The 12,429-nt window shown below is 47.7% G+C and overlaps 1 protein-coding gene across 1 annotated transcript in view; it reads left to right on the top strand.

Annotated features, from left to right (window-relative positions):
- LOC117454804 (glutamate receptor ionotropic, kainate 5-like) overlaps positions 1-12,429 on the top strand; it is a 403,890-nt gene that overhangs the window by 387,526 nt on the left and 3,935 nt on the right. The gene's annotated exons all lie outside the window — the stretch shown is intronic.

Genomic DNA, 12,429 nt, shown 5'->3' with positions numbered 1-12,429 from the left:
TAACATGGTATAAAATATGCATTGTATACTCCATTCAAACTTCAAAAACACTCTGAATCCTGGTTCCACAGCCCTGTCTACACGGAAACGTCGGGTCACCATTTGTTAGGAGATTTGGGCTTAAATCTCCTCGCGTTCCTACAAGCTGTTATAATCCAGAGCATACACTTAACCGTTTAACAATAATCCACTTTAATGGTAATATACAATGCAATACAATCAAATACATTACCATACACAATCATATCGTATTATGTGTAATGTCAGGAGTTAGGCCTACTCCTGGCTCCTGCCCACAGGCCACCAGACCTCCTGTCCCAGCGACGCGTGAAGAGAGAGACAGAACAGCAAGCTGGATAGGCTTTCATACCAAATGATACAGGAGGGGGTGGAGTTTAAGGACAACTGGTCCAGTCATCTCATACAAACACCTCTGACCCTCACTGTCTCCTATTTCTGCAGCCTCTGCACCGACACACATCCCCCATCACATTCCGAGACCACAGTGGGGTCTCGGTCCAGCTCCCCCACAGCAATAAAACCCTTACCAGCCCTTGGTCTACCGCCATTTTGGTCCTCACATTTATGAAAGGATGAAACAGATAACTCAATATAAAACACACTTCTTAAATATCAGATGCTGCAGGCCCCACAGCTGTGAGAACTCAGCAATCCATTTTAGGTAGCACTTTCCTGGAGCGTCAGCTTCAGCGTCTGACAAAGACATTAGAGTCCTGCGGGAGTAAGACTGACAAAGACAAAGGAGTCCTGCGGGAGTCACGAGGGTGGCAAAGAGGAGGCAAATCCTACTTTGATTGAGCCAAGTATCGCTGGTGTTTTATTTTATTTGGTTGTTTAGCCCCTCAGGCTATAATCATGTGTATTTTCTCCATTCCTGTTCATGTGTCTTCTCGCAATTATCACTGGCCCCGTGTATCTCGTAATCGATATAACCGGCCTGCTCTCGTCTATCCCACGTGCTCCACTGACATCCAACATCTAGTTACAGGCGGCCTGTGGAACTGCCAGTCAGCTGTTCCTAAGTCTGACTTCATCTCGGGCTACGCTTCCCTGCAGTCTCTGGATTTCCTTGCTCTCACTGAGACGTGGATTACTCCATCCAACACATCCACCCCAGCAGCTCTCTCCACAGCATGCTCCTTCTCCCATACACCGAGACCCACTGGCAGAGGAGGGGGCACTGGTCTCCTGCTCTCTCCCAAATGGAGCTTTTCCCTCTTCAAGCTACCTAACTTCACTCCTTCCACCTTTGAATTCCATGCCGTCACAGTAACTCATCCTATACAATGAACCCTTGTTGTTCTCTACCGTCCACCAGGCGCCTTGGGGGACTTCTTGGAGGAATTAGATCATCTCCTATCACACATCCCTGAAACTGGCCCTCCCGCTGTACTTCTCGGAGACTTCAACCTCCAGACGGGGAAGATAGACGAACTAACATCTCTGTTAACCGCCTTTGCTTTCTCACTGTCTCTGTCCCCACCGACTCATAAAGCTGGCAATGTCCTTGATCTCATATTCTCAAGGAACTGCTCTACTTCTAACCTCTCTGTAAACCCGCTCCACACATCCGATCACTTCTTCATTTCATTCTCTCTACCCCTTTCCAAACATAACAAACTAATCTCTTCTCATCCTGCACCTGTCCGCCGTAACCTCCGTTCCCTCTCCCCCTCTACCTTTGCCTCATCGGTGCTCTCAGCCCTCCCTTCCTCTGACTCGTTCCAACTCCTGCCTCCAAACTCTGCTGCAGAAACTCTCCTCTCTACTCTCTCATCCTCTCTGGACTCTCTCTGTCCTCTCACATCTTGGCAGGCTCATCAGTGCCCTCCTGCTCCCTGGCTAAATGACGCACTGCGTGCTAATAGAACCGTCCTTCGGGCAGCTGAGCGGAAAAGGTGGAAATCCAAACACCATGACGACCACCAAATGGACGCCCATCTGACCTTTGAGGCCCACATTAAACAGCTGTGCAAGAACTCCTTTTATCACCTCAGGAACATCGCCAAACTCCGCCCCACACTCACTCTGTCTGACGCCGAAAAGATGGTCCATGCCTTTGTCTCCTCCAGGCTGGACTACTGCAATGCACTCCTCATCGGGATCCCTAACAAAAGCATCCAGAAGCTCCAATACATTCAGAACAGCGCTGCTAGGATCCTGATGAGGGTGCGCAAATATGAACACATCACCCCCATCCTTAAAGCACTACACTGGTTACCCGTGGAACTGAGGGACGAATTCAAGGCCTCCGTCCTCACCCACCAGTGTGTCCATGGAACTGCCCCTCCCTACCTCAAGGAACTCCTCACCCCTCATACCTCCTTGCGGACCACCCGCTCCAGCAACTCCAACTTCCTCAAACCCCCCAGGACTAAGCTCCGTACTATGGGAGACCGGGCCTTCTGCTCGGCTGCTCCCAGTCTGTGGAATGCTCTCCCCGACCACATGAGACACCACAGACCGTGGAGGCTTTTAAAAAAAGGCCTCAAAACCCATCTCTTCAAAAGAGCCTTTGCCTCGACCTTTTTATCCCCCTTTTATTTATTTATTATTTTTGTATTGCTTTTTATTAATTTTACCGTGTTGTGTAATGTTTATTTATACTGTTCATGCTCACTGCTTGTAGCACTTCGGGATTTGAAATCAAATTTGAAGTGCTTTATAAATGGAACCCATTATTATTATTATTATTACCTCCTAACCTATCAGGCTCTCCTCTCCTCTTTCTCTGCTTCGATCTCTCAGGCAAAAAGCACTTTCTTTTAAGATCCAATCATCCTATTCCAATCCCAAAAAACTATTTTCCATCTTCTCCACCCTCTTGGACCAAGATCCTCCTTCGCACTCTCCAAGAACTTGGAGTTTCAGGCTCTGCACTTTCCCTCCTCACCTCATACCTCAAAGACCGAACCTATAGGATAACCTAGAAAGGGTCTGAGTCCGACACTTGTCAATTAACTACAGGGGTCCCTCAGGGCTCTGTTCTTGGTCCCCTCCTCTTCTCCCTGTACACAAACTCGCTCAGATCTGTCATTAGACCGCATGGTTTTTCATACCATTGCTACGCTGATGACACCCAATTAATTCTGTCCTTTCCCCGCTCAGAGATAGGGTGACCAGGTCCTAACACACCAAATGTGGGACAAGGAGTATGTTTTTAGGTGACATCCTCTCAACAGCACCCCCCCCCCCCAATAAGAGCAGAAAGTGAAGTCAAATGCAGTAACAATTTAGTATCTTAATAAAGAAAAGTACACTAAGGCTAACCAAGGCAGCAGGCATTATTCACTTCAAATGTTTAGAAATGCATCTTCCTAATTCAACTAGTGTATTACCTGTAAAAGTAGGAACAGATAAAATAAACTGTATGGTAAACACTGGTTCTTTCTGCTGCTGTTACCTTGTCTGAGTGGCCATCATTTTTTGGTTTGAGTAGGAATGTCTCCATAGAGTGGGATGTCTCTTTTTGAGCGACACGTTTCTTGTGAGAATCGCATTCTCGGTGTCTTTTGACGTCGTATTCACCGCCATGTGAAATTGAAAAATTACTCTTGCCAAGATTGCAACAAACTCTCTGAGAGTCGCCCTGCACTGGCTTCACCCACGGGTAAGTGTCTTCCAAGTCTTTGTTGTATGTGCATCTTCTTTTCTTCTTAGCTGTAGTTTCAGTTTCCTCCATTTTCCATAACCTGCTGCGTCGCCTGCGTTATTGACTGACTTTCGTTGTTGTTGATTGGCGGGGCCGCGGGGGGGTGTGTGTGAGTGAGTTACTGTCATTGGTTAACACTTGACCAGCACCCGCTGTGTGTTACAGTTTGATTGACAGCAAACACAGGGGTGTGTGTGAGTGAGTTACTCTCATTGGTTAACACTTGACCAGCACCCGCCGTGCAGAGCCCTAGAGATACTAATATAATTTGTATCTCTAGGGCTCTGCCGCCGTGTGTTACAGTTTGATTGACAGCAAACACAGCCCCGTGATGATAGCCTTCCCTGCTTTCTCAACAGCCATTGGATACATCTAATTTTAAGAAAATCGTTTTAGCCAATCAAAATGAAATATGCGGGACATGGTCTCAATTTGCGGTACGCACCAAAAGTCGTGAAAATGCTGTGCAGTCCCGCGCAAAGCGGGACATCTGGTCACCCTACTCAGAGACCCAGGTCGTCGCACGCATCTCTGCTTGTCGAGCGAACATCTCTCAGTGGATGTCTGCTCATCACCTGAAGCTCAACCTTGACAAGACTGAACTGCTTTTCCTTCCGGGAAAAGATTGTCCCACTCTTGACTTAACAATCATCATCGGCACCTCTATTGTTTCCCCGACTCAGACTGCAAGGAATCTGGGTGTGACCCTAGTGCTTGCCCCCCTTCTATTTAACATCTACATGCTCCCCCTCTGTGAAATCATCCACCAATATGGTCTCAACTTCCACTCTTATGCAGATGACACCCAACTGTACATCAGTACCAATCCATCATCCCAGCTACCCCCACTGTCACTAGTCAACTGCCTCCGCGACATCCAAGCCTGGATGTCAAAAAATCTACTTAAACTCAACAATAACAAAACAGAGCTCATGGTTGTGGCCCCAAAAATACTGCTCCGGAAGGTTGGAGATCTGCTCCTCACCATCGATGGCGGCTCCATCCAACCTTCCCCTGAGGTTCGCAGCCTGGGCGTCACTCTGGACTCTAGCCTCACCTTCAACTCCCACATCAGGTCAACTGTCAAAACTGAATTTTTTTCACCTACGAAACATCTCCAGACTCCGGCCCTCTCTCCCCGACCCCGTTGCAGAAATATTAATTCATACCTTCATCTCCTCTCGTTTGGACTACTGCAATGGAGTTCTGTTCGGGGTCACCAGCAAAGCCCCGGACAAGCTCCAGTACATCCAGAACTCTGCAGCCAGGCTCCTCACCCACACTAAGCCCTGGCAACACATCACCCCTACCCTCCTCCACCTTCACTGGCTCCCGGTCAAGTCACGCATCCAGTACAAACTCCTCCTGCTAACCTACACATTTCTCCACTCCCTAGCCCCTCCATACATCTCTGACCTCCTTCAGCCCTACACCCCCTCTCGTCACCTGCGGTCCTCTGACAAAGGGCTGCTCTCCATCCAGCGCTCCAAGCTGAAAACACAGTGTCGCAGCCCCCACCCTCTGGAATTCTCTCCCCTCTGCAATCAGGAATGCAGACTCTCTGGACACCTTCAAAAAACACCTCAAACACCATCTGTACACTCAGGCCTTTGGCCTCAACTAATATACAGTACCCAGCAACCTGTTCCTGTTTTGTTTTCTTCAGCCTATGTATCTGTATGATTATTATTACTTTTTTTGTTTTGTTTTGTTACTTCCCATTGTAAAGCGTCCTTGGGTTTCGTGAAAGGCGCTATAGAAATTGAAATTATTATTATTAAATATGAGCGTTAATTTTTACTGAAATGATCAAATAAAGTCAACATTTCACAGTCTTTACTGAGCTGTGTGGGGTTTGTTCAACTTTTAAAAGATGTTTGAATGGTGATATACACAGTGATAGATGTTTAGGACTAACGTTTATAATAAACACATTTGTATTGATTTTAAGATCTTTTCATAGTTCATACAATCATACGTATTGGGATCATTTGTATTAATGTGGACCGGAGGGAGAGCGTGACGAGCATAAGTTTCACTTTCCTTTTTTATTTCAATTCCAACTTTGGTCCTGAAGAATATGTTTCTCTGTTGTCCACGTTCATAAAGCAAAGCAGCAGCATCAGAGCACGGTGCAGAGTCTCTAGATGAGTCCCTCGTTCTTATTAAACATCCATGTTGTAGTCCGCTTATTACGTTACCATTGACTGTTAGCAGGCTCAATGTCGAGTCAAGGTAACATAATAAAGGAGACGGTAGTCGAAGTAATCAAAAAAAGAATTTAATTAATAATTACCACCATGGTTGAACAAAGGAAATATAAAGTAATGACAGACAAGAACACATACTGCACAGACAGGATCAGCCCCAGACAAAGGGGAAAGCAGAATACTTATACATGAGGTAATGACGAGACAAGACACACCTGGGTTAATTACAAATGGGTACACCTGGAGGGGAAACGATAAGGACTACAAAACCATAACAGGAAACTACAGCTAGACATGACACATCACACCAGGAGCGCCTGATCAGGGCACAAACACATAACACCCCCACACCCAACTTTATGTCCATAACCCCAAGGCGAAATGGGGGAATGAACATAAACAGAAGAAGGAAACAAGAAACAATAATACTGTCAGCACAATCAAAAATACAAATTGTACTAACAGCACCGGTATGGACGGCCATAACCCCCACACCACCTCATGGATAAATAGCACCCCCCCACCCTGTCGACACAGTCCTCCATTCTGGGCAATGGAAAACTATCAGGCCTAATCACGTTATTTACCTGGCGAATATCCTATCTGTCTTGTCTGACTTATCAACCAATAAGCACGGCGAGCTCCATGGGCTGAAACTGGACTCAGCGATATTGTTAGTGAGCATGTATTCCACCTCTTTCTGTAACCGCGCCCGCTTATATGGATTCACGCGATACGCGTGCTGTTTAATGGGTAATGCCTCCGCCACATCGATGTCATGTTGTAATACGTTAGTGCGCGAAGGAATATCGGAGAACAGCTCACAATGAGACCCAACCAAACCCCTGATATCATCTCGCTGCGTTGTTGATAAATGGCCAAGATGACAGTCAAGAGTGATCAATGACTCGTTGTTTGTCAACCGTCCCTCCACGACCGCCTTGGGCGGAATAATGACGTCATCTTCCAGTTCTCCAACCCCCTCTGAAAAACAAAGACTGTCATTACTCTCATCAACGCTAGATGGGGCCAACATACAAACTGACACCGGCACAGTGGACACACTCGCAGAGGGAACAACAATACTGTCAATAGGATTCACCAGAGGCTCCGTCACATAATATGGCTTAATCATATTAACATGACACATGCGAGTCTTCCGCCCACGATCCGGTGTCTCGATCAGGTAGTCCAAATCCCCTACTTTCTCTCTAACCAGGTACGGCCCACTAAACCGTGCTTGTAAGCTGGAGCCTGGGACAGGCAACAACACTAAAAGCCTCTCCCCTGGCACAAACGTTCTATCCCGAGCCTTCCTGTCATACCAGCCCTTCATCCTCCCCTGTGTGTCACTCAGATTTGTCCTTGCTAGTTCACATGCCCTCTTCAGCTTCTCCCTAAAGCCACAGACATAGTCTAACAGGTTCTTCGGCTCGCTCTCCCCCAACCACTTCTCCCTCAGCAGCTTAAGCGGCCCCCTAACCGAATGCGCAAATACCAGCTCTGCAGGACTGAATCCCAAAGATTCCTGCACCACCTCTCTTGCGGCAAACAACATTAAATGAACCCCTTCATCCCAGTCGTCCTTCGTGTCACGCCCGAAGCATTGTTTTTAGCGTGGAGTGGAACCTTTCCAAAGCCCCCAGGGATTGTGGGTGATATGGGCTAGAGAAACTATGCGATATATCCGATATATCCAGCTGCTTTAAAACCTGCGAGAAGATGCGGGATAAAAAATGCGTACCTTGGTCGGACTGTACCACGCGAGGCAAACCAAAAACGGAGAAAAACCTCACCAAGGCCTGTGACACTGTTTTGGCCGTTATCCGTTTCAGTGGAATCGCTTCCGGAAACCGTGTGTTGGCACACATAATGGTCAAAAGAAAGCTATTACCTGCCTTGGTTCTAGGGAGTGGACCCACACAATCAATGATAACCCTCTCAAAAGGTTCCCCCACTGCCAGGATAGGGTAGAGTGGCGCCGGTGGAATGACCCCGTTAGGTTTACCCACCACCTGACACGTTGAACACCCCCTGCAGTGCTGCACCACATCCCGTTTCAACCCTGGCCAAAAAAATGTACGCAGCACTCTATCATATGTTTTATTGACTCCCAGATGTCCTGCGAGCCTGTGATCGTGAGCCAAACACAGAATATCGTGACGGTATCTAAACGGAACCACAACCTGCGTCACCACATTCCAATCATTGTCCGCTGACGCGTCGAGACTAGGAGACCATTTACGCAGCAATACCCCATCCCTCAGGATATAGCAACTTTTAGAAACCTCACTCTCTCCCACTCCCACAGTGTTCGCAAAAAGGCCTGACAGGCTTGGATCTCTACCCTGTTCCGCGATAAGCTCCTCGCGAGCAAAAGAAAACCCAGCCGTACTGGTAGACTCACACGGGGAAGTAGAGGGCAGTAAAGGGCTGAGACCGGCTGGAATAGATGGAAGAACAGCATCACCTTCAAGAGGGGCAATTTCAGGAACAAGCTGAGACGATGACCACAAGTCGGGTTGCCCCGGGAACGCCCCCTCCACCTCAGGCTCCCGTGGTACTGCACCCTGGGGATTATCCATAAGTGGGTCACGACACTCAGACACCCCGTTAACAGTCGCTATGATGGTATCAAACAAGTCCACGTCGTCCTTTTCCTCGGCCAGAGCCTTAATAACCATGGCCCGCGTGACTGCACATGAGGAGAACACCCTCGGATACGCATCCGCCAGGACGTCCACCGCCCCAGACTCTGCTGGCACAAAAGTCACATCTGCCTTCACGAGGACCCTACCCCCTGCCAGATAATTCCCGAGGATTAATGATACGCCCTCGACAGGAAAACAATTTTGCACCCCAATTACCACTGGCCCCGACACCAACTCAGATGTAAGATGGATAGTGTGAAGCGGAACTTCCATGACATGCATCCCAAAAGACCTGACAGTTATCCCAGCATACACCTCTGAACCACTGGCAGCACATCTCTCTGGTCACAGGGACCTTCACCGGACAAGGATACAAACCCCTCACTGATGAACGGTAAGTAAGCTTTCATATCCTCACCCCTTTGGGCATCCCTACTCAGAGATGTGGGTGTGGGTGTCATTACCAACGATATTTGTTTACTGGGACGGGTAAGGGCAAAACAGTTCTCCTTTACGTGGCCTTTTTTACCACAGTGGAAACACTCACGCATTTCTCCCCTCATTCCCCGCACAGCAACCTCGCCCACACTGCCACCGCCAGAGGCCACAGGCCTGTCACCCAAGCCCCACCTCGGTCTACTCTCCACCCTGCGCACGGGATAATTAGGTCTGTCAAAGAGCACTTTGTGCGTCAACACGAACTCATCCGCCAGGCTCGCAGCCACCGAGCACTCAGTCACCTTATGTTCATTAATGTACATCGCCACATTATCGGGCAAACAATAGGACTTAAACTCCTCAAGAAGCACGAGTTCCCGCATCTTAACCAAAGTGTCCACCTTCTCCGACGCGCACCAACGATCAAACAACAGCTCCTTCTCGTAAGCAAACTCCACGTAGGTTTGCACATTGTTCTTTCTAAGAGCGCGAAACCTCTGCCTATACGCCTCCGGCACAAGCTCGTGCGCCCTAAGGATAGCAGCCTTCACCACGGCGTAATCCTGGGTGTTTGGGCAAAGTGACGCGTAAACGTGTTGTGCTTTCCCGGTGAGTGCGCTCTGGAGAAGTAATGTCCACTGGTCATTAGGCCATTTCAGAGTTGTGGCTATATTTTTGAACATAGAAAAACATTTGTCAACATCCTTCTCTGAAAATTGCGGGACCAGACGTAGGTGCCTAGTAGCATCGAACCTAGCTTCAAGATGCACTGCGCGCCTCTACCCCAAGCCTTCCAAGCTCAAGCTCATGCACGCGCCCACATTCTGCCTCCTCCGCTTCCCGAGCGCATAACCGCTCCGCATGTCTCAGCTGCTCGAATTTAAACTCTAGTTCCATCTTCCTCAGCAAAACCTGGTTCTCCGAAACCGGGTCACATGTGACTACCTCCTCCTCCTCAGGTTTGCCCACAGACTCCATAACCTCCTTGGCGGTCAAAGCCTCCACCAGCGCTGACCGCTGCTGCTGCTTTTTCATGCTCGGGGCAAGCCTGACACCGTAATGCTCTGCTATCCCCGATAATTCCTCCTTAGTGCACAAGCCCAACACGTTGACCGTTGGCCTAGCCACAAAATCACATACCTTCACAGGCATACCTGCCCTAGTACCGTCGCACCGGGGGAGGAAGAAACTAAAGAACCAACCCCGCTTCCACCAGCATATACGACCAACCAATTAACATATACACACAAAAAACAAACGGCTTCACCCTACACGTCTGCACAGTCTGTTCTTAATAACTCTAGCCACTGCTCCCCTACCGCTATCCACTAAATAGAGAAGAGCACCGGTATGACCTTCTGAAGCATCCACACTCAAAATTATTCGCAAGAGATTAACAACTGTCGTGTGTTCAAAAAAGAAAAAAACCTAAGGCCCATCCCTTAAACGTTTCCATCCCTCACTATCAGACCCCCTATATAACTAACTAGCTGACATACGCCGGCCTAGGAGGAGCCTGACAGGGTCTTCCTACTACCAGCATAGACGGTATGTCTACCAGGCGAAGGAAGGAACCATAGAAAATGGTCCAGCTGCCCTAGCTGGATGAAAACGCTCCTTATTGGAGAATTATTTACCAAGAGGGTATAAAACATGGGCCACACACACGACACTGTCAACCATAATTCAAAGTGTGGACTAAGCTCAGCGGCCACCACCAAATTCCTGCTCAAATCAGTTTGGCACAAGCCCCCATATTGCGTTACCATTGACTGTTAGCAGGCTCAATGTCGAGTCAAGGTAACATAATAAAGGAGACGGTAGCCGAAGTAATCAAAAAAAGAATTTAATTAATAATTACCACCATGGTTGAACAAAGGAAATATAAAGTAATGACAGACAAGAACACATACTGCACAGACAGGATCAGCCCCAGACAAAGGGGAAAGCAGAATACTTATACATGAGGTAATGACGAGACAAGACACACCTGGGTTAATTACAAATGGGTACACCTGGAGGGGAAACGATAAGGACTACAAAACCATAACAGGAAACTACAGCTAGACATGACACATCACACTAGGAGCGCCTGATCAGGGCACAAACACATAACACCGCTATAGAAAACTGTAGTTTCCATAGTTTCCCCACAGCAGCAGACGCACATTTATGACGTCCGCTGGCACATCATAAACACGTCGGATAGTGAAAGTGCATTCGGATTCTCTAAAGTACTGCAGTCTCTTCTCCTAACGCCCCGTCTACACTACAGGCATCGAAAAATGCTTTCAACGCTTCGCCCATTCACTTGAATGGGGTGACGTAGAAGATTTTGAATCTTCGCCGAACTGCATTGTGGGGAGCGGAGCATGGCTTTGCAAGCATCGCGAGCATCAAAAGTTGAGCAATGTTCAACTTTTGATGCTCCCGATGCTTTCGAAGCTGGCATCAGCCAATCAAATCCTGTTTATGCAAATCCTGCCAGTACAAGCACTAACCAATCAAACCGCGTGCAAGCTGGGAGAGCCAGACCGCAGTTCATTTCCTCATATTCCAAACGAGAAATTACGGTGGCAAATCACCGGTTCTTTACGACCAGAACTATTTACCGGGATACAAACCGGAGGAACCAGGCATGGAGGGAGGTGGCAGAGACAGTGGGTGAAACTGGTAGGTTTTCGCCTGTTTGGGGAGTTTATATCCAGTTTACTTCGTTTTAACATTGCTATTGCTTTGTATGCCGGGGGCGGACGGGAGATTCCTGATTGGTTGTTGGTCGCCTTGGGCGCGAGAAATCGCCAAGCCTCAGACAAGATTTTTTTGATGCTTGTAGGGTAGACGGGCCGTAAGTCCTTTTGAATTCTCCTATCCACTATCCCTTAACCCTGTGAAGTTTCACCAGTGGCGAACCGTCAGGGCCTTCAAGGTATTCAGGGAATACCCTGCAACACTCAGATAAAACAAACAAAAAATCGATTTATTTATATAAATAAAATGGAATAAAATGTATATAAAATGAATAAATGAGAATGGTATCTGTGTTGTTGATCTGTAATATTACAGTGTTACGTTGATTTGTTTGTCCTTCTCGGACCATGCTCTACGCATTTCAGTGGTTTTCTGTTAGAAAAGAAAGCAACCAATCAGATCTTGTTCTGGGTCTCTGGGTAGAATATCCTTCAACAAGGTATTCTACATCCTTGATCGAATGCCCTGGCCGTTGCACTGAATGAGAGCGTACGTTTGGACTGACAGTTTGATCAACCAATCATATATTGATTTGTAGCCAATGGGCGTATTCTTTCAGAGTTTCCCTCGCCTCGGTTCCAGGGTATTCTAGAAGGCCCCTCTATGAACGTGTCCACAGGAAAGGGGCGGAGTTTGTAGCATATGACCAATCACAAACATGGACAAGTCTACTGTCAGCAGAGAACTTTAAAAATAAAATTACCAA

This window comes from Pseudochaenichthys georgianus, chromosome 11 (genome assembly GCF_902827115.2).
Source record: "Pseudochaenichthys georgianus chromosome 11, fPseGeo1.2, whole genome shotgun sequence".
Taxonomy (NCBI): domain Eukaryota; kingdom Metazoa; phylum Chordata; class Actinopteri; order Perciformes; family Channichthyidae; genus Pseudochaenichthys; species Pseudochaenichthys georgianus.
The sequence above is the reverse complement of the archived record's forward strand: the minus strand, read 5'-3'. Positions and strand labels throughout refer to the sequence as shown.